The following is a 22,642-nucleotide window of genomic DNA, read 5'->3' on the forward strand; positions in this document are numbered from 1 at the left end:
CCACAATAGGTCAATGGCAGATGCAATCTCAATGGCTCTTCAGATGGCCTTAGACAACCTGGACAATAAAAAAGCCTATGTCAGGATGCTGTTCAATGACTATAGCTCAGCATTTAACACCATTATTCCCATAATCCTGATTGATAAGTTACAGAACCTGAGCCTCTGTACCTCTGTCTGCAATTGGATCCTCGACTTCCTAACTGGAAGACCACAGTCTGTGCGGATTGGTGATAATATCTCCTCCTCGTTGATGATCAATATTGGTGTACCTCAGAGGTGTGTGCTCAGCCCATTGCTCTGCTCTCTCTATACCCATGACCCTTAGTTCAAGTACCATCTATAAATTTGCTGATGATGCTACCATTGTTTATAGAGTCTCAGATGGAAACGAAAGGATGTACAGGAGCGAGATATGCCAACTAGTGGAGTGGTGTCGCAGCAACAACCTGGCACTCAATGTCAGTAAGTCGAAAGAGTTCATTGTGGTCTTCAGGAAGGGTAAGATGAAGGAATACATACAAATCCTCATAGAGAGATCAGAAGTGGAGAGAGTGAGCAGTTTCAAGTTCCTAGGTGTCAAGGTCTCTGAGGACCTAACTTGATCCCAACATATTGATGCAGCTATAAAGAAGTCAAGACAGCAACTGTACTTCATTAGAAGTTTGAAAAGATTTGATACGTCAACAAAAACACTCAAAAACTTCTATAGGTGTACCATGGAGAGCACTCTGACAGGCTGCATCACTGTCTGATATGGGAAATGGGGGTGGGGGAGGACTACTGCACAGGGCTGAAAGAAGCTGCAGAATGTTGTAAATTTAGTCAGTTCCCTCTTGGGTACCAGTCTACAAAGTACTCAGGACATCTTCAAGGAGTGGTGTCTCAGAAAGGCAGCATCCATTATTAAGGACCTCGACCACCCAGGGCATGCCCTTTTCTCACTTTCACCATTAAGTAGGAGGTACAGAAGCCTGGAGGCACACACTCAGCAATTCAGGAACAACTTCTTCTCTGTATCCGATTCCTAAATAGCCATTGATCCTATGAACACTACCTCACTTTTTTAATATATATTATTTCTGTTTTTGCATAATTTTTTATTCAATATATGTATACTGTAATTTATTTATTTATTTATGTATTTATTTATTCATTCATTCAATCATTCTTCTTCTATACCCTGTATTATGTATTGCATTGAACTGCTGCTGCTAAGTTAACAAGTTTCACGTCACATGCCGGTAATAATAAACCTGATTCTGATTCTGGTTCTGATACCTTTCCTGGACCAGTCTTCACAATACAGCCTCTATCTTTAGTTTTGGGCACAATGAACATATCTTGTCTTCAGGTACTGACCACAGCTTCGTCAATCTAAATCTTTATCCTTATAGGATTTAGATTGCCAAAGCTGTGGCAAAAAGAGACATATTCAATGAGGCTGTGAAACTAAAAAGATACTGTCAACAAAAAACTCTGTATCAAAGAAAAATAACTTTTGGAAAAACAAAATGAAATATGTGAACAAGATGGATCACACTGAGGAGAGACTTCTTTAGGACACAAAGACAACTTTTGGGTGACCCCTGTGGTTGGATGGGGTCACAGTGAGAACCTGTCAGCAATAATCAAAGATTTAAATGAATAGTGGTCCTTTAAGACTAACTATGTAACTGTCGCAGAGGGCACCTCTCAATGTCAGCCAAGAAAGGTCTTGATGTTTGTTTGTCAAAATCACCATTGTTCAGGAAACAAACCTAAACAGCCTGCAGTGTCTCTGTCTTGCAGTGTTTGCAGTACATTCCATGCTGACCACTGTCTGACAGACTTGTGGTCCACAATGTTTATGTGGAAGAACTCTTCCACCAAAGACAGGTAGTGAGGGAATGTCCAGCTGATTGGGGCATTGCCTGGTAATGGGGTCAGCTCTGTCTTCCTCAACACCAGGGGCAAGTAGAACCTCAGTATGTCATGACGCTTGGTGTCCATGTACTTTTGAGCCACACTGTGCTTGATGCAGCAAAACAGAAAGGTGGTCATCATGAAGAGGGCAACATTATGTACACTTTTGCACCCATTCTCAGTGAGGTGTGCATTGTGAGTCATCGGACACACTCCATCTTAGACCCCTAGATAAACTGGAAGATGTCTTGGATAATTACCAAGGCAGCAGAGGAAGGGACAAGTCACACCTGCGCCAAGTATAGCAGCCTTAAGAGCATATTGCACCAGATGACCAAATTCTTCACAGTTATTGACATCATTTCCACAGGCCCAGTTTTTGTTTGACCTTCCCAATCTACTCCAGCCAATTCTTGTTACCAATCTCAGCCTCTCCAAAACAAATGCCCAGCACTTTCAGGTAGTCTGACTGGACCATGATGGGGCGAGTTTAACTGAACTTCATATAGTGCAAAGTGAACTGAACGTACGGAAGTGATTGCAACTGGGACCACTAATCTCACTCCTTCTAGTGCCTATGACTAAATGTGTATATTCCCCAATGTTCTTTTATTCAATCCCTATTTGTAGCCATCAGTATACAAGCTGAAAATATTTGGGAAGGCTGAGTTGATTTTCAAAATTTTCTTTTCCTGAATTAGAAATGTGTTTTCTGATGATTTTTAAAGAAAATAATTTTATATATAATATCATAAAGAATAAAGAAATATAATATAATATTGAATATAAATTTAACAATATGAATTAAATATTGATTATCCATTAAATTATCTTGACCGCAATATACATTCCTTACTTATGGGCAGCCTAATGACACAGCGTTTCGTGCTGCTGCCTGGCAGTGTCCCTGAGATCTGGGTTCAACCCTGACCTGGCCTTTAGCCAGGAGCTCTGGATTCATTCCACACCCTAAAGATGTGTTAAAGGATTAATCGGCCAATACATGGTTCTTCGGTACAAGCAAACGGCAGAAATTATCAAGAGGTAGTTGACGGCATGTTCCAGAGCTACTGCACAGGGAAGTAAAGAGAGGGAGAATAGGACTGATAGGATTGTTTGCTGGGAGGCAGCATGGACTCAGTGGGTTGAATCGCCTCATTCTGTGTCAAGATGTGTAAGCCTTTTCATTTATATTTCATACTGAATCATTGCATATTCTGTACACCTTGTCAGATTGAATGTAATTCTAATGTAATTCCCCTTGTTTAACATTGAAATTGCATTGTGCAAAGTAGTTATCTCAGTAATGCAATTAGCTGAAAATTACTTGTATTAGCAAATGAATGTTTAATCTATTTGTGTGGTTTCTTTGCTTTAGATATTTTAGTTCAATTCTTCATCTATTTTTCGTAATGGGATGATAGATAATTATCAATTCTTATTTCTAACTAGTGAGTGGAATCCAAGTCTAAATTCTCATTTAATCTTTTATTTCCATTTCTCTAAACAGCCCAGAAAAAATCAGATTGCATAGCTCAATCAGAATTGCATTAGTTCATGTCAGTCATAATGCATGATGCACATATTGATGGACCATTCCACATCAAAATGGTGAAAGTGCAACAAATTTTAAATGCTATCTGCTAATCAGGTGTCCTCAGTCTTAATAAATTACAACCAAAGTGGCCAGTAGCTTTCTGTCTAAATCAAGGATTGACTTTATTTGCTACAAAGACATTGGGAATTTGCTGTGATGTGTTGGTCAGGGCAACACACCACAATATAATTGAAGTTCAAAGTGTGGAAGTGCTACTACAAAATTTGGAGAATTTCAATCAGTTTTAAAATCAGATACGAAGAGCTACATATTGATTTGGAAGCAGCACAATGCAGAGAAATTGGAATGACACCTGAATGTAAAATAATGAGAACTGATTGCTTCAGACCTTTTTTGAAAATGAATTTTGAGATTTTATCGAACTTAGGTGATGTGGAAGAGATTCAATTGGATTGAGAAGAAAAAGCTATTACCTTAATTAGAGAACAACAGAATAAGGGGGCATATATTGAAAATTATAACTCTGCAGTTTAGAAAGGACATCAGAAAAAATATTCACACTGAAGTCAGCAGAAATCTAGAAATCTCAGTGAATTTTGAAATTTTCAATGTATACTGAGATTGCCAAAAAAAGAATGCGATAAATAGGCTTGAAGTAAAGATCAGCAGAGCACTATCTGAACTTTGAACATTGAAGTAACCTGGATTGAAAGTTGGATGCTGGTTTGATGTATTCGTCAGTGTTTGTTCACATCTTTGGACATGTTTGTTCACAGCTTACTTCTGAGTTTGGGTGACCAGTCGGGAGCAGGTGGTTGAAGACCCAAGCAATGATATTTTAAAGTCAAGGGGAAGAGTTAAAGCTCTTGTTTGAAGAAATTGAAGTTAGTTACCAAAGGCAATTAAGTTTAAGCAAATAATTGACTTGGGGTGAAAATCCTGTGTTGCATTCAGCATTGTTAACTTGTTCATAAGTTCGGGACCCCTGCTTTAACAACAGATCATAGATATTTCTATTAAAAATATTGATAGTTTCATTTTGAGCTGCCACCAGTTATTAGCTAGATCCTGATCATTACCATTTTGCACAGATTTTTTAAATCCTATTTTTACTTTGTCAAAATCCCACATGGAAGGTTGGTCCAGAAGGTCAAGTTGCATAACATTCAAGATGAAGTAGTAAAAAAGAATTCAGCATTATCTCTTGACTGAAGCCTCATGTCTAGTGGTATGCCTCAGGGATTAGTGTGGAGTCATTTGTCATTTGTCACCTATGTAAAGGATTTAGATGATAAAGTGGTAAACTGGATCAGCAAACGTAAGGATGACAACAAGATTGTGCAAGGAAAGCTAACAAATCTTGCAGTGTGATCTGGACCAGCTAGAAAAAAAGGCTGAAAAATGATGGAACTTATTGCAGACAAGTGTGAGATGTTGTACTTTGGGAGGCCATACCATGGTAGAACTTACACTGAGGAGTGCAGTAGAGGGTTCTGGGGATACCGATCATAATTCCTTGAAAGTCACATCACAAATAGATTGGTTCATATAAACATTCTTTTGGCACATTGGCCTTCATAAATCAGAAAAATGAGTCCAGCAGTTTGCAAGTTATGATGAAGTTGTATCAGTACATTGCTAAGGCTGAATATGCAGCCCTGGTCACCCATCTACAGTAAAGATATCAATAAGCTTGAAAAAAAATTAAAAGGGTGTTGCTGGTACTTGACATGAGTGATAGGGAAAGGATGAATAAGATATCCCTTGGAACGCAGGAGAATGAGGGAAGACCGTATATTGCAAAGTTGGCTTGCAGGTGCAACAGGTTACTAAGAAGCCAACAGAATGTTGGCCTTCATTGCTAGAGGGATTGAATTCAAGAGCAGGGAGGTCATGCTGCTATACAACTATACAGGGTACTGGTGAGGCCACACCTGGAGTACTGTGTGCAGTTCTGGTCTCCGTACTTGAGGAAGGATACACTGGCTTTGGAGGCAGTGCAGAGGAGGTTCACCAGGTTGATTCCAGGGATGAAGGGGTTAACCTATGAGGAGAGATTGAGTCGCCTGGGACTATACTTTCTGGAATTCAGAAGAATGAGAGGGGATCTTATAGAAACAAACACAATTTTGCAAGGGATAAATAAGGTAGAAGTAGGAAAGTTGTTTCCATTGGTAGGTGAGACTAGAACTAGGGGATATTGCTTCAAGGTTCAGGGGAGAAGATTTAGAATGGAGATGAGGAGAAACTGTTTTTCCCAAAGAGTGATGAATCTGTGGAATTCTCTTCCCAGGGAAGCAGTTGAGGCTTCTTCACTAAATATATTTAAGATACAGTTGGATAGATTTTTACATAGTAGAGGAATTAAGAGTTATGGGGAAAAGGCAGGTAGATGGAGCTGAGTTTATGGACAGATCAATCATGATCTTATTGAATGGCGGGGCAGGCTCGATGGGCTGGATGGCCTACTCCGGCTCCAATTTTTTATGTTCTTGTGTAGCATATAAAATAGTGAGGAATATAGATAGGGTAAATATATGCAGGCTTTTCCCCCTGAGATTGGGTGAGACTAGAATGAATGTTTATAGGATTTAGGGTGAAAAATGAAGTATTTAAGGGGAACCTGAGGGGGAAGACCTTCAGTCAGGGAATGTGGAATGAGCTGCTGGAAGAAGTGGTGGTTGAGGATTCAATTGCATAGCTAAGAGAGGTTTACAGAGGGTCATGAATGAGAGAGGTATGTAGGGGAATGAGAGAGGTATGTAGGGGTATGATTCAGGTATGGGTCAGTAGGAAAACAGATCAGCATGGCCTTGATGGGCTGCAGGACCCGTTTCTGCGCTGTACCACTCTATGACTGAATGTTTGTGTGTACTTATTCCTGTTTGCTTTCTGCAAGCTAATTTGCAAGTTGCTAATCATAAATGGAATTTCATTATCCATGAGAAAATTTAGGGAAGACTCAGAAATGCTTATTTACTTGCAGGTATAAGTTTCATTAGAATAGTAGGGTGGGGAGCTGAAGATGTTAGAGCTGGGGCTGGATATGTGAATGTAGTTGTTGCATGTGATGTAGGTCTATGTGTGTCACCAAATTATATCCATAAGTGTACTGTAAGGGGTTTCTTCTTTCATGTTACTTGCTAAAGCTAATAAAATGGCTTCTCTGTAATTTTAACTGATGAGGTAATGCTGTCTGTAGCAGCATGTTTGGATTATAATTAGTGATAACGGGACTTGTATTCATTCGCTAACCAATTGGGATAGATGTTATTCTTTCTTGTGTATCTGAAAGTTGTTGTTTGCGTGGGATTTGGGGGAGAAGGCACGAGGAGGATGAAGTGAGAAGATGTGGCTTGAGGAGACAGTTGCTGGACCCATTGGGCCTGGGCTCGGGGTGGGAGCCCAAGGACCGACCAGCGAAGGAGGATCTGTGAAGGGGAATCCATGAGCTCCAACGTTTGTGCACTGGACATGTTTATGAGATTATTGGCGCCTTTTATTTGTTTTCCTTTTCTTTTGTTTCTGTACTAACCCCATACTTAAATATAAAATCTTAATCATTTAACCACACATTGTGGACTGAATGTTATTTCGGGGTACTGATGTTACACAGGGGACACAACACGCAGCACCCACCCAAACAAGAGTGCTAAAGTTTGGTCGGGGAGGGGGCACACACCCGAGATCATGCCACTAGATACAACAAGTCTTACAGTACCTTAGACATTTCAGAACCCCGTACATTTCAAACTATAAAAACAACTACGTCATTTTCCTCTTTCACCTTCCACCTCCTCCACATTTATTTTGGAGGATCTGACCTATTCTGCTTATTCATTCTCCATTTCCAAATCTTGCAGTTATATGCCAATGTCCAGCCTATTCCTGTCTATCATCCTATTCTTGCCCTGACTTTCACATGCCACTGAGTGTAATCCAAAAATTACTACCTTAGAGGTCCTTCTCTTCAGTTTCGTCCCTACCTCCCAGTACTCGCTGTGCAAGATCTCATACTCCTTTCCTCCTCTCTCAGTATGCACCACGATCTTTGGCTGCTTACTCTCCCTCTTGAGAATTTTCTGCAGCTTCTCTGAGACATCTTGGACCCTAGTATCTGCGAATACACCATCCTGGTATGGCTTTCATGGCCAAATAGTGTATAAGTAGCGAAATACTACCCTGAGATGCACTTCTGTGGGCATTCACAGTAAATAGAAGAAACAGAATTGAATCAATGAAAAATCATACACAAGACAGATAAATAACCTAAGTGCAAAAACCAACATACTCTGCATATACAAACAGAAAAAATAAACAAAACTAAATAATAATAATAATAATAAATAAATGAATAAGCAATAAATATCAAGAATATGAAATGAAGACTCTTTAAAAATAAATCCATAGATTGTGGGAATAGTTTGGTGTTGGGCTGAGTGTAATTGAGTGAAGATATCCCCTCTGGTTGAAAAGTCTGATGGTTAAACAGTTATGCTGCTGTATATCCTTCCAGATGGCAGCAGTGCAAAGACAGCGTAGCCAGGGTGGTAGGTGCCTTGATGATAGATGCTATATTCCTGTGAAAGTGCTCCTTGGAAATACACTCAATGACAGGGAGGACTTCATGCACGGTGGAGTGGGTCAAAGGTTCATGTTATTGTCAACGTATCCTTCTATAATACAACTCTGATATTCGTCTTCTCTGAAAAGCAATGAAATCTAGAAAAAACATTGGTGCTGTTGAAAGAAAACACATCAACTGCCCCCCAGCGTGAAAATGAAAAAAAAATCTTACAAACCCCCCAACCCCTCCCCCCCACACAACAGATCACCTTCTTAGTAAATGGCAACCGAACAACAAAAACCCCAAACTTCCAACGCCCGCCCTCGCCAAATAAAGCAACAATAATATCAAATTCCCCAACCGACTCTTTGCAGAAAAGGCAATGACAGAAACATCAAATCCCCCAACCCCCTCCTCACAGTAAAAAGCAGCAACAATAACATCAAATCCCAAATCCCTACCTTCACAAAAACCAGCAACAATAACATTAAATCCACCAACCCCTCCTTCGCAGAAAAGAACAGTGACAAATGCATCAAACCCCTAATCCCCTCTCTCGCACAAAAAACTATCAGATTGCCCACACAGAAAAACACCAACAAGAAGAGCAATGAAAATCTTAAAGAGCAGTAATGGAATTGTCCTCGGATATTTACAATCAGTGACAATGGATAGCGGAGAGGAGTCGCTGCATGTGTTGTGAGTTAGCACAATAGGATTCCAGCCATTGCAGAGCTTTGTGTTCTTTGAAAATGTTAGTAGCAAAACACTATTCAGAACAAGACAACGGAAATTTGTTTATGCAACTATTGAGCTCAATGCTATTGTGACCTAACCAGTAGTATTTTGTAGGACAGATAGAAACCAGCTCCTTATCCAAATTTTAGTTTTATCAGCTCTGCCTTACCCTTCCTTCTGTGCTCCCGGTTTTGACCCATCAGTCACTATTCCCCAGAGGAACAAAATTCAAATTCAAGGCAAGTTTATTGTCATTTAACTTTGTGCATGTACACCTCCAAATGAGACAACGCTTCTCCAGACCAGGCCGTAAAGCATAATGCTACACATAACACACATGTAGCACACAATAATTTAGGAAAGTAGGGATTACATCTACAGGTGAGTTATGCATAGATAAAGTAAAGTGCATAAACAAAATATTGTCACATACAGTACAAATTATACAGTGACACTTCAAATGTAACGCTGCAGGGAGTTCAGAAGCCTAATGGCCTGAGGGATGAAACTATTTTCCATCCTGACAGTTCTTGCTTTTAGGCGTCTGAGTCTCCTACCTGATGGTAGAAAGTCAAAGAGGATGCTGAATGGATGATGGGATCCTTGCTGAATGGATGATGGGATCCTACTAAGGACCTTGTGTATGCAGCACTTCTGATAAATGTCCCTACTGGATGAAAGGGAGACCTCTATGGTCCTCACAGCCATTCTCACAGTCCTTTGTAGGGACTTCCAGTCTGAAGCTCTGCTGCTCCCATAGCAGATGGAGAAGCAGCTTGTGAGGATACTCTTAACGGTGCTCCTGTTAAATTCATTTAAGAGGGGGAGAACCTGGCTTACCTCAATCTCCTCAGGAAGTGGAGGTGCTGCTGTGCCTTCTTATCCAGGGAGGTGTTATTGAGGGACCAGGTGAGGTTGTCTGTAATATGAACTCCCAGAAACTTGGTACACCTAACTTTCTCTATGGAGAAGCCATGTATGCATGGTTCATCTTCAGCTTCGTAAAATCCACAATCATTTCCTTGGTTTCCTCCACATTCAGACTTAGCCTAAGGTTGTTTGCTGAGGTGAAAATGAACTGCTTCTGGAGATTGAATTGAAATGCTGAGATTCAAACCTAATTAAAATCTGATTTGTTTCCCAGTATTCCATGTTTTCAAGATAAACAGATAAAACACATACTAATCTCAATACAATGAGAAGACCAATCCAATTATATGCAAGCAAGAAATTTGTGTGAAACAACTCCCTATGCCACTTTTCAATTTCAGGAAATTATCTATGAGGATAGATATTTACAGCTGTTCCTTCTATAATACCTAGAATTTTAATGAGAAATGCATGATATTATTTCAGTCTAAAAGTTCAGAACTTGAAGTAAATTTATTATCGAATTTGCCATATAGTATTTTGAGATTCATTTTCTTACAAATGGTTACAAGAAAAAAAGAAATACAACTGAATTTTATTTAAAAAATCATAAGCAAAACCTGACAACCATTGTGCAAAAGAAGTCAAACAACGCAGATAAAAATAATACTGACAATAGGAATTCTAAAGAGTCCTTAAAAGTAAATCTGTAGGTTGTAATCACTTCAGAGTACTGATGAATTAATTTATCCACACCAGTTCTACAACCTGATTGTTGTGAGTTGATAACTGTTCCTGAACCTGGTGATGCAGTACTTAAAGGTTTCTGTACTTTCTGCTCAATGGCAGTAGCCAGAAGAGTGTATGGCTTGAATGCTGGTAGTTGTGACTCAACAACCAGCAATATTTGCAGACTCCTTCCATAATGTACCATGAAATGCTTCTGTAGTGCAAAAGAATAAACTATGAATAGGTCATTTTGTCCCTAAGGCATGTTACTTGGTTGATCTTGAATCTAATATTCCCTTTCCCAAGCACTATATTTTAAGTGTCAAAAAAAAATCCATTAGCCTGGTTATTGCAAAAGCTCAGTGACAAAGCATCCATGAGTTTTGGAGAAACAGCTTCTGAATAATAGCAAAGCTACGTGAGATTATACTGTTCCTTATATTACCATGGACTAAAATTAGAAATCATTTCCTGCAAAACTGACAATTTTTTACAGATGTAATGTGGAGATTATTTTAGCTGGCTACATCATCATCTGGTATGGGGGTGGGGGGGAAGGGCAGTGGTTGTGGCAACTGCACCAGGATTGAAATAAGGTGCAGGGAGTTATAAACTTCGTCAGCTCCATCATGGGCACTAGCCTCCTTGGTACCCAGGACATCTTCAAGGAGGCAGCATCAATCATTAAGGGCCCTCATCTAGCAAATGCCCTGTTCTCATTGCTACCATCAGGAAAGAAGTACTGGAGCCTGAAGTTGCACAGTCAATAATCAGGAATAGCTTTTTCCCCTCTGTCATCAGATTTCTGAATGGACATTGAATCCATGAACACCACCACACTACTTTTTTTAAATTTATATTTTTACAGTAATTCGCAGTTTGATTTTCTGTATTATTATGTATTGGATTGTACTGCTGCCACAAAGACAACAAATTTCACAACATATTCCAGTGAGAGTAAACCTGATTCTGATTTTGTTAATTCTTTGGACATGATACATGTCCACTTCTTTGGACAACATTTATGCCAGCACCACTAGACTCAAGAACAGCCATCAGGCTGATCAACACCTCCACCAATTAGCCCACTTTACCAACCCCCACTGTTATGTTTGCTCCTTGTAAAGACAAACAGTGTGGGTAACAATGCTACAACAATTTATTAACAATCATGGCTTCTAGCTCCACACTTCAGCGTTCACGTCCAGTTCACCAACATCACCTCTTGTTCCAGGTGAGCCACCCGCATTGTACATTGGAAACTGAAGTTCTTTATTATGTACACATGTAATAACACAACTTCCTCCTTTAAAGCAAGCAAACACAATACTCTGCCCTCGTAAACCTGCAAGAACCAATAATGTCTTCCAACAAAGATATTTACATTAACTTCAATTGTAATAAGGTTTCCACCACCGATACCTATGTTAACTACAATATAGTCCCTTATTCACTCAATAACTCTCAATCAGTCTCTGATGTGGCTTAATAATCCTTTGTGGTCTGCTATTTTTCTCCACAGATGTATTGCTTTCACTTGCTGTGTTAATATTAATGTCTTCACCTCTGCTGGCCCCTTTGGTGTACTGACAATTGATGTGTCACAGCTATGGGTTGGAGCTTGTGGTTATAGATCCACAAGGTTCCTTGCCAAAGATCCACCTTTTTCCATCTGGATCTGGTAGCTTTCCCTTGCACATATCCTTGCATGGACCATGTGCCAGAATCATGATCTCGGATTTGCACTTGGTATTCAGTTTCAGGACCAGTAAGGTTTTCGCTGTCTTGGCATGATACTGTTTCTGTTTTTCTTTCTCTTTCTCCCTGTGCTTCATATTTAGACCTCAGAATCAACTGCAGAGAACAATGTGTGAATGGAAGTGTGTTGTTCAAAGCCAACACCACAGGTATTGAGTCCAAGTTGTAAACACAAACCATTCAGTGCTGATAAATATATGCATGTGGAGGATGAATTCACACACTCTCTCTCTCTCTCTCTCACACACACACACACACACACACACACACACATGCCACTTACCCACTGAACAAGTTCTCCATGGCTAGCTCAGGAGAAGCTAACTACTTTCAGAAGGCAAAAAAAAAATACTACAGTGACATGCTCAATACACTGCTTTGGAAATTTTGGCTTAATATAGATAATTGGAATTTCAGCTGAATAGAGAAACTGCTCTGGCAATGTATGAAGGATACTTCTAACTTGAAGAAGATAAGGAAAAACAGAAAAGCAGAAGTGAAGTAAAAAGAAACGTTAATGAATTAGGCCAAGCCTTCCCTTGTCCAGGCTATATGTCATCTGGCTATGGGTTTACGTCTTAATGCTTCAGTTCTTAAACTGTGTAGCCTACAGATTACCATGATTCTGGATGAGGACAGCATGGAAAGCAATATTCTCATTCTCTGGGGGATTAAACAAAATACATTCAGGCTGATGTCCATTTGAAGTAGAATCCATGGATGGTTCCACTGTCCTTATTTTCTTGGTATTGACAGTAAGAGGTAGGAACTGGATCAGCTCATTTGACCCTTTGCTACAGGGTCCATACATGTGCAAGTTAGTGCAGTTGCAGTCTCTATGTAATTGTAGTATGATGTCTTTACACTTGTACTCAAATCCTCTTGCAATTAGGAGCAGCACAACGCTTTATCATACCAACAACCTGGGTTCTATTCCCACTGCTGCCTATGTTCTCCCCGTGACTGTGTGGGTTTCCTCTGCATACGCTCTGGTTTCATCCCGCAGTCCAAAGGTGTACCAATTGGTAAGTTAGTTGGTTATTGCATATTGTCCTGTGATTAGACTAGGATTAAATTAGGGGATTGCTGGGTTGGCGTGGCTCAAAGGGCTGGAAGGGCCTATTCTCAGTAAATAAGTAAATAAATAAATAAATAAATAAAAGCTAACATTCCTTGATTTCCTAACAGTTTGCTGTATGTCTGTTTTATCTTCCAGCACCAGACAAGAGCACCTTGGATTGTCTAAATGCTAACATCATTCAATGGGACAGCACAATTGGGAATTGGTAAGCAAAGCACTTTACACCACCAATGACTCGGATTCAACTCCTTCCACTGTCTGTAACCTCTCCCCATGACCGCATCAGTTTCCTCTGGGTGCTCCAGTTTACACCCACATTCCAAAGACGTAAGGGGCTTGGGTTAGGGTTAGTAAGTTGTTTGACATGCTATGTTGGTGCCAGAAGCATGTCCCCAGCTGCCCCCAGCATATCCTCACACTGTGCTGGTTGTTGATGCAAACAGCACGTTTCACTGTATGTTTCAATGTGCATGTGACAAATAAACCCAATCGTTAATCTTTATTCTTAATTTTTCAGTAATGTTGCTTTAAACAGTTGGAATAGGGATCATATAACTGTAAGATCTAGTGTAGACCTTTTTGCAGCCCTTTTTTGAAGTGCTGACTGGTAGTTTAATTTTCAATTTCCCTCTTAATCATCCTCCAGGCAGCTTGTCCTGGCATTGGCATTGACTTTTTTTCTTTATTTTAAACCGCAGGCAACTGGCATTCTTACTTGCTGCAGAATTTCATCAGTTCAAGTTTTCCAGCAAAAATCGCTCCGCCACCCTCTCTACCGCTTTCTTCGATTTTGAGATATTTCTTAACATTACCACTTTGACTACACTTACCGTACATCTATTTTAATATCCTCCTGTCAGGTTCCATGCCAAATATTACTTGACAATAAACTCACAGAGCCTTTGAATGCTTCACACTGATAAAGGGAGCTATCGTTTATGAAAATAAGTTGTCATGGTCATAGGATCCAGACTATTACATTTGAAATAACAACAATTTATGAAAGTAAAACTGATAAAAAATATCAACCAGAGAATAATTGACCTTCAGTGCTATTTTTCTGAAAAAAAAATCTGCTGGTGAGTATAAGACACTGGAAAGCATCTTGGTTAGATTTATTATTATGTTCAATAGCTCCATAAAAAATATTCAATATTGTATTGTCATTCTTCACAACACAAGTGTAAAATGATTGTTACTCAGGATCTGATGCAGCATAAAAAATCACAGCAAGCATAAAGAATACAATTTTAAAAAGCATAATAAATAGAAATATGAAAGTAATCCTATAAAATACGATGTATGCGCAACTGTTATTTATATACATAGACTGACTGTATGTACATAAAGTGATGTGCATGTAGTGGTGATGGTTGTGTTATTATGTGTGTACATAATGAAGATCTTCAGTTACCAGCGTGCAATGCGTGCGGTTCACTTGGACCCGGGGGTGATGTTGATGAACTGGTCATGACTGCTAAAGTGTAGAGCTAGAAACTATGATTGTTAATAAATGGTTCCAATATTGTTACCCACGCTGTTGGTCTTGAAAAACGTAGCATGGTGTCAAAGGTCATCATGAGCATTGTTCTTTGTATTTTTCTGTGCATAATACTTGATTTATAATGAGAGTTTTGGCCAAGGGTAGTTTCTTCGATACTGATGGATAGTCCAGACAGTTTTAACTACCTGAAAATGATTCTTAAGCTGGCCTGCTTTGTGATATTTCTAATAACACTGGCATGTTTATCAGCATTCTTGTGCTCAGTGATTGATGTCTTCTGTTTCAGATTTGAGAGGCAGAGGAATAAGATTTATTTTTGATTTTGATTATGAATAATGAGAAAATATATTGATGTACTTTCATTGTTGATAGGTATACTCTAGATAAATCAGAATCAGAAACCATATCACTGGCATGTATCAGAAATTAGTTAAGCAGCAGTTCTATGCAATGCATAATATAAAAGGAGAAAATTAAATAATCAATCAATTGCAGTATACGTAAAATGAATGGATTCTAAAGTGAAAAAAAACAGAAATGAGATATATAAAAAAATGTGAGGTAGTGTTCACCCAGAGGGGAAGAAGCTGTTCCTGAATCGCTGAGTGTGAGCCTTCAGGCTTCTCTACCTCCTACCTGATGCTAACAGTGAGAATAGAAAAAGGGCATGTGCTGGGTGCTGGGAGTCCTCAATAATGGATGCTGCCTTTCTCAGACAACTCTCCTTGAAGATGTCCTGAGTACTTTGTGGCTAGTACCCAAGATGGAGCTGACTAGATTTACGACCCTCTGCTTCTTTCAGTCCTGTGCAGTACCCCGACGCCCCACCACATACCAGACAGTAATGCAGCCTGTCAGAATGATCTCCATGGTACATCTATAGAAGTTTTTGACTATTTCTGTTGGCATGCCAAATCTCTTCGAACTTCTAATGAAGTATAGTTGCTGTTTTGCCTTCTTTGTAGCTGCATCAATGTACTAGGACCAGGTTAGGTCCTCAGAGATCTTGACACCCAGGAACTTGAAACTGCTCACTCTCTCCACTTGTGATTCCTCTATGAGGATTGGTACGTGTTCTTTTGTCTTATCCTTCCCGAAGCCCACAATCAGCTCTTTCATCTTACTGACACTGAGTGCAAGGTTGTTGCTGCGACACCACTCCACTAGTGGGCATATCTCACTCCTGAACACCCTCTCGTCACCATCTGAGATTCCACCAACAATGGTGTATCATCAGCACATTTATAGATAGTATTTGAGCTCTGTCTAGACACACAGTCATGGGCATAGAGAATGTAGAACAGTGGGCTAAGCACACACCTCTGAGGTGCACCAGTGTTGTTCGTCAGTGAGGAGGAGACAATACCACCAATCCACACAGATTGTGGTCTTCCTCATAGTCATAGTCATAGTCATACTTTATTAATCCCGGGGGAAACTGGTTTTCGTTACAGTTGCTCCATAAATAATAAATAGCAATAGAACTATAAATAGTTAAATAGTAATATGTAAATTATGCCAGTAAATTATGAAATAAGTCCAGGACCAGCCTATTGGCTCAGGGTGTCTGACCCTCCAAGGGAGGAGTTGTAAAGTTTGATGGCCACAGGCAGGAATGACCTCCTATGACACTCTGTGCTGCATCTCGGTGGAATGAGTCTCTGGCTGAATGTCCTCCTGTGCCCACCCAGTACATTATGTAGTAGATGGGAGACATTGACCAAGATGGCATGCAACTTGGACAGCATCCTCTTTTCAGACACCACTGTCAGAGAGTCCAGTTCCATCCCCACAACATCACTGGCCTTATGAATGAGTTTGTTGAATCTGTTGGTGTCTGCTACCGTCAGCCTGCTGCCCCAGCACACAACAGCAAACATGATAACACTGGCCACCACAGACTCATAGAACATCCTCAGCATCGCCCGACAGATGTTAAAGGACCTCAGTCTCCTCAGGAAATAGAGACGGCTCTGACCCTTCTTGTAGACAGCCTCAGTGTTCTTTGACCAGTCCAGTTTATTGTCAATTCGTATCCCCAGGTATTTATAATCCTCCACCATGTCCACACTGACCCCATGGATGGAAACAGGGGTCACCGGTACCTTCGCTCTCCTCAGGTCTACCACCAGCTCCTTCGTCTTTTTCACATTAAGCTGCAGATGATTCTGCTCACACCATGTGACAAAGTTTCCTACCGTAGCCCTGTACTCAGCCTCATCTCCCTTGTTGATGCATCCAACTATGGCAGAGTCATCTGAAAACTTCTGAAGATGACAAGACTCTGTGCAGTAGTTGAAGTCCAAGGCGTAAATGGTGAAGAGAAAGGGAGACAAGACAGTCCCCTGTGGAGCCCCAGTGCTGCTGATCACTCTGTCGGATGTGGTCTGCCAGTCAGGTAATCAAGAATCTATGATACCAGGGAAGCATCCACCTGCATCGCTGTCAGCTTCTCCCCCAGCACAGCAGGGTGGATGGTGTTGAACGCACTGGAGAAGTCAAAAAACATGACCCGCACAGTGCTCGCTGGCTTGTCCAGGTGGGCGTAGGCACAGTTCAGCTGGAAAACAATGACATCCTCAACCCCTAGTCCGGGCTGGTAGGCGAACTGGAGGGGATCTAAGTGTGGCCTGACCATAGGCTGGAGCAGCTCCAGAACAAGTCTCTCCAGAGTCTTCATGAATGGGGAGGTCAATGCCACCGGTCTGTAGTCATTGAGGCCGCTGGGGCGCGCCGTCTTCAGCACAGGGACGAGGCAGGATGTCTTCCACAATACAGGAACCCTCCGTAGTCTCAGGCTCAGGTTGAATACATGGCGAAGTACTCCACATAGCTGAGGGGCACAGGCTTTGAGCACGCTGGTACTGACACCATCCGGTCCTGCAGCCTTGCTTGGGTTGAGATGTTTCAGCTGTCTTCTCACCTGTAGAGTTGTGAAGCCCACTGTGGTGGTTTTGTGTGGGGAAGGGGTATAGTCATGAGAGCAGGGTGGGGGACTGTGAGGAGGGGTAGGAGGGGAGAGTGGATCCTTGACTTCCAGTGAGGAAGCCGAGGATTCAATTGCAGAGGGAGGTACAGGGGCCCAGGTTCTGTAACTTCTCAATCAGGTTTGTGGGAATGATAGTGTTAAATGCTGGGCTGTAGTCAATGAACAGCATTCTGACATAGGTGTTTATATTGTCCAGGTGATCTAAAGCCGTGTGAAGAGCCATTGAGATTGACCTTTTGTAGTGATACACAAATTGCAGTAGGGCCAGGTCCTTGCTGAAGCAGGAATTCAGTCTAGTCATGACCAACCACTCAAAGCATTTCATCACTATAGAAGTGAGTGCTGCTTTGTGACAGTCATTAAGACAGCTCACAGTATTCTTCTTCGGCACTGGTATAATTGTTGCCTTTTTGAAGCAAGTAGGGACGTCCACCCAAAGCAGTGAGAGGTTGAAAATGTCTTTGAATACTCCTGCCAGTTGGTTGGCACAGGTTTTCTGAGCCTTACCACATACTCCATTAGAACCTCCACCTTGCGAGGGTTCACTCTCTTTAAAGACAGCCTAACATTGGCCTCTGAGACAGATATCACAGGGTCACTGGGTGCAACAAGGATCTCCACAGCTTTAGTTATATTCTCACTTTCAATGCGAGCATAGAAGGCGTTAAGTCATCTGGTAGTGAAGCATCACCGCCTTTCATGTTATTGGGTGTTACTTTGTAGGAAGTAATGTCTTGTAAACCCCACCAAAGTTGTCGTACATCTGATGTTGCCTCCAACCTCGTTCAAAATTGTCTCTTTGCCCTTGCAATAGCCCTCCGCAAGTCATACCTGGTTTTCTGGTACAGACCTGGGTAGCCAGCCTTGAATGCCACAGATCTAGCCTTCAGCAGACAACGTACTTCCTGGTTCATCCATGGCTTTTGGTTAAATATTTAGTAACTTTCAACAGAATGTCTGTAGCTCACCGCCACCTTCTTAAGGAGAACATTAATGGTTGATCTTTCCAGTGATGGCCACATACCATGAATAAAGAAATGCATTGAAGGTCTATAAAATATTTCTGCTGTCAATCATGATTTGTATGTAAAATTTGCATGCAAGATGCCATGAAATGAAGCTATGACAATTCCATGTGTGTTTACATGAGGATAAAATCACAAAGTATGATCCCTCGTGTGATGTTGTTATGTCAGTTGGCATTCAAAAGCGTCACACTATGCTGATGGGATCAATGGTGAGATGGGCAAGTTACATTAGATGAGTGGATGCCAATGACACCATCTCAAATCAGTGTTGAGGTAGTTAATCATTCACCACGAGTATTGGGAAGATCTTAGTTATCATAATTTCTTCCAGAAAAGCTTCATACAGACGAGAGCTACAATCAATATTCCACAACATCAGTATGCAACTAATCTGGCAGTGGTTTGGCAACGCACATCAAAGTTGCTGGTGAACACAGCAGGCCAGGCAGCATCTCTAGGAAGAGGTACAGTCGACATTTCAGGCCGAGACCCTTGAAGGGTCTCAGTCTGAAACGTCGACTGTACCTCTTCCTAGAGATGCTGCCTGGCTTGCTGCATTCACCAGCAACTTTGATGTGTTTTTTTAATTTCCAGCATCTGCAGAATTCCTGTTGTGTTCTGGCAATGGTCTGTTTTTTTTTGAACATCAAAGGCATGTGTGGCTTTCTGAAGAAGTCATCGTGGTTAAGGGATCTTTGACCGACCCTATACCAATGGAAAATAGACACGTCCACAATACATAAGAACGTAAGAAATAGGAGCAGGAGTAGGCCATCCGGCCCATCGAGCCTGCCCTGCCATCAATAAGATCATGGCTGATCTGTCCGTTACTCAGCTCCATCCTCCTGCCTTTTCCCCATAACCCTTAATTCCCCTACTATGTAAAAATGTATCTAACTGTATCTTAAATATATTTAGTGAAGAAGCCTCAACTGCTTCCCTGGGCAGAGAATTCCACAGATTCACCACTCTCTGGGAAAAACAGTTTATCCTCATCTCCGTCCTAAATCTTGTCCCCTGAATCTTGAGGCAATGTCCCCTAGTTCTAGTCTCACCTACCAATGGAAACAACTTTCCTACTTCTATCTTTTCTATCCCTTTCAACATTTTGTATATTTCTATAAGATCCCCTCTCATTCTTCTGAACTGCAGAGAGTATCGTCCTGAGCGACTCACTATCTCCTTATAGCTTAACTCTTTCATCCCTGGAATCAACCTGGTGAACCTCCTCTACACTGCCTCCAAAGCCAGAACAGTATATCCTTCCTCAAGTATGGAGACCAGAACTGCACACGGTATTCCAGGTGCGGCCTCACCAGTACCCTGTATAGTTGCAGCATGACCTCCCTGCTCTTGAATTCAATCCCTCTAGCAATGAAGGCCAACATTCCGTTTGCCTTCTTAGTAACCTGTTGTACCTGCAAACCAACTTTTTGCGATTCATGAACAAGCACTCCCAAGTCCCTCTGCACTACAGCATACTGCAATATTTCACCATTTAAATAATAATCTGCTCTTCTATTATTCTTTCCAAAGTGAATGATCTCGCATTTACCAATGCTGTATTCCATCAGCCAGACCTTGACCCACTCACTTAACCTATCTATATCCCTTTGCAGACTCTCCACGTCCTCTGTACAATTTGCTTTTCCACTCAGTTTTGTGTCAGTAGCAAATTTTGCAACACTACACTCAGTCTACGTCCACACTACACCGGATAATTTTGAAAAAGAAGCTTTTTCTCTTCGTTTGGACCCTCTGTCCACACTAATACAGCGTTTTCATCCCCTGAAAATGGAGATTTTCAGGAACGGTCTCCAGAGTGATTAAATCTGAAAACGCCTAATATCTGTTGCAGTGTGTATGGGGTAACCGGAGCTTTTTAAAACCGCTGTCATGACGTCCCAGAACAGATGGCGGCAGCGCGGCATTTCATTGTTTTCTTCTTCTTCTTATTATTATTATTATTATTTCTACTTTATTGTCGCCAAAGAGTTGATACTAGAGTGTACAATCATCACAGCAATATTTGATTCTGTGCTTCGCAGAACCTAACAATTTCAGAACAGATGGTAATGAGACTGAAGCCAAAAGAGTTAGAAACGTACTCACCAAATACTTTGACCCATAGCTTACTGAATAAATAAGTATACTCACTTTGCCCTGTTTTCTGTCCTTGCTTGTATGAAGGTGGTTTACCTACTTATGCACGTACTTCTCTGACAATAGAAGTATAACAGCCTAATGTAACTTTGTATGGAAATACAACATAACACTGATGCATACATGTTTTATACATTTAACAAGGTGCTTTAATAATGCAACAGAGTTAGTCAGTTTTTCAATGTTCGTCATCAGCCGGGTCATACTGTCCGTGAACTCCCTGTTGGTTGCCTCCATACACTCTAGTATCTGTTTTTTTTAGTTTTAAGTCCTCCTGCGTGAGAGCCAAGAGGAATTCCTTTTAAGTTTTTCTACTCTGTAACTGGACAAACGCGCACTAAGTATACTGTTTCCTCTTCGCTTATTTTCTGTGTGTCCTGCGCGTGCCCAGTAGAGGAGATTCGCGCAAATATCTGTGTAGTGTGGACAGAGATATCTTGAAAAATGTTTAGTGTGTACACCTGTCGTTTTTACTCGAAACCGGCGTTTTCAAAATTATCCGGCCTACTGTGGATGTAGCCTCAGTCCCCTCTTCCAAATCATCAATGTAAGTGGTAAACAGCTGCTGGCCCAGCACCGACGCTTGCGGCACCTCACTCACCACTGACTGCCAACCGGAGAAACACCCATCTATACCAGCTCTCTGCCTCCTATTAATTAACCAATCCACTCTCCGTGCCAATACACTTCCTCCGACTCCATGCATCCTTATCATATGTATAAGTCTCTTGTGCGGCACCTTATCAAACACCTTCTGGAAATCCAAGCATACAACATCCACTTGTTCCCCTCTATCCACCGCACTCATTATGTCCTCAAAGAACTCCAGTAAGTTTGTCAAACAGAACCTTCATTCAGGCAGTCCAGCAATTCCAAAATTTAAAAAAATGTTCAAAGTTCAAAGTACATTTATTATCAAAGTATATATATTTATCCATCCATCATCTCCTTATTGGCAGCCACGAAACAAAGAAACCCAACAGAACCCATTAAAATAAAAGAAAACCATTGGACACACAATATACGGGGGGAAACAAATCATACAAACAATAAAGGGAAGCAAATAACATCCAGAATTGAAGTTTACAAAGCTGAGTCTGGAGCCAGGCAGATTCAGTTGCAGACCACAGCCACAGACAAGTAAACTGCGGGGCAGCGAGTTGAAATGCAGGGCAGAGATGATCTTTTCATAAGATCGAAACAAACATGATAATCTTTGCTCTTGCATGTGAGATTCTCGTAGTATTTGTTCTGTGTGCTAATAGTCATCTGACCTTCTGAACCAAGATGTCCTCGGCAGCAATGGAAGGTTGCTGATTGATCTGACCATTCAAGTTAATATATTTGATTGTTTAGTTGATGGGCAGAATAATCCCCTGATCTTGATGAGGAGTTGAATTGCTATCTAGAGCCCTGTAATCAGTAGCTACTTTATCCTGTGCTGATGAAGCAAAGTTTAATCAGGGGAAGAGGAGTGAGATTTATTGACTTGTGCCGTTTGCATGCTTCTTTGCCAGAGCTTAGACGCAGGGGGAGTCTGGAGGAGGAAGGAACAATAAAGTTGGCTGCATCCAGATCAATACAGCACATTGCTCTGGCATGCTTTGTATTGTTATAATTATAATAGGTTCAAGATTGAGAGCCATTCTGGCAGAAGGAACAAAGGACAAAGACGAAAAAATTGCAGATGGCACAGGAGATCACCAAATCCATTTTGATAACTCAGCCATTCCGGATGATAATCAATCCCAT

Source organism: Mobula birostris, chromosome 5, assembly GCF_030028105.1.
Source record: "Mobula birostris isolate sMobBir1 chromosome 5, sMobBir1.hap1, whole genome shotgun sequence".
Taxonomy (NCBI): Eukaryota; Metazoa; Chordata; class Chondrichthyes; order Myliobatiformes; family Myliobatidae; genus Mobula; species Mobula birostris.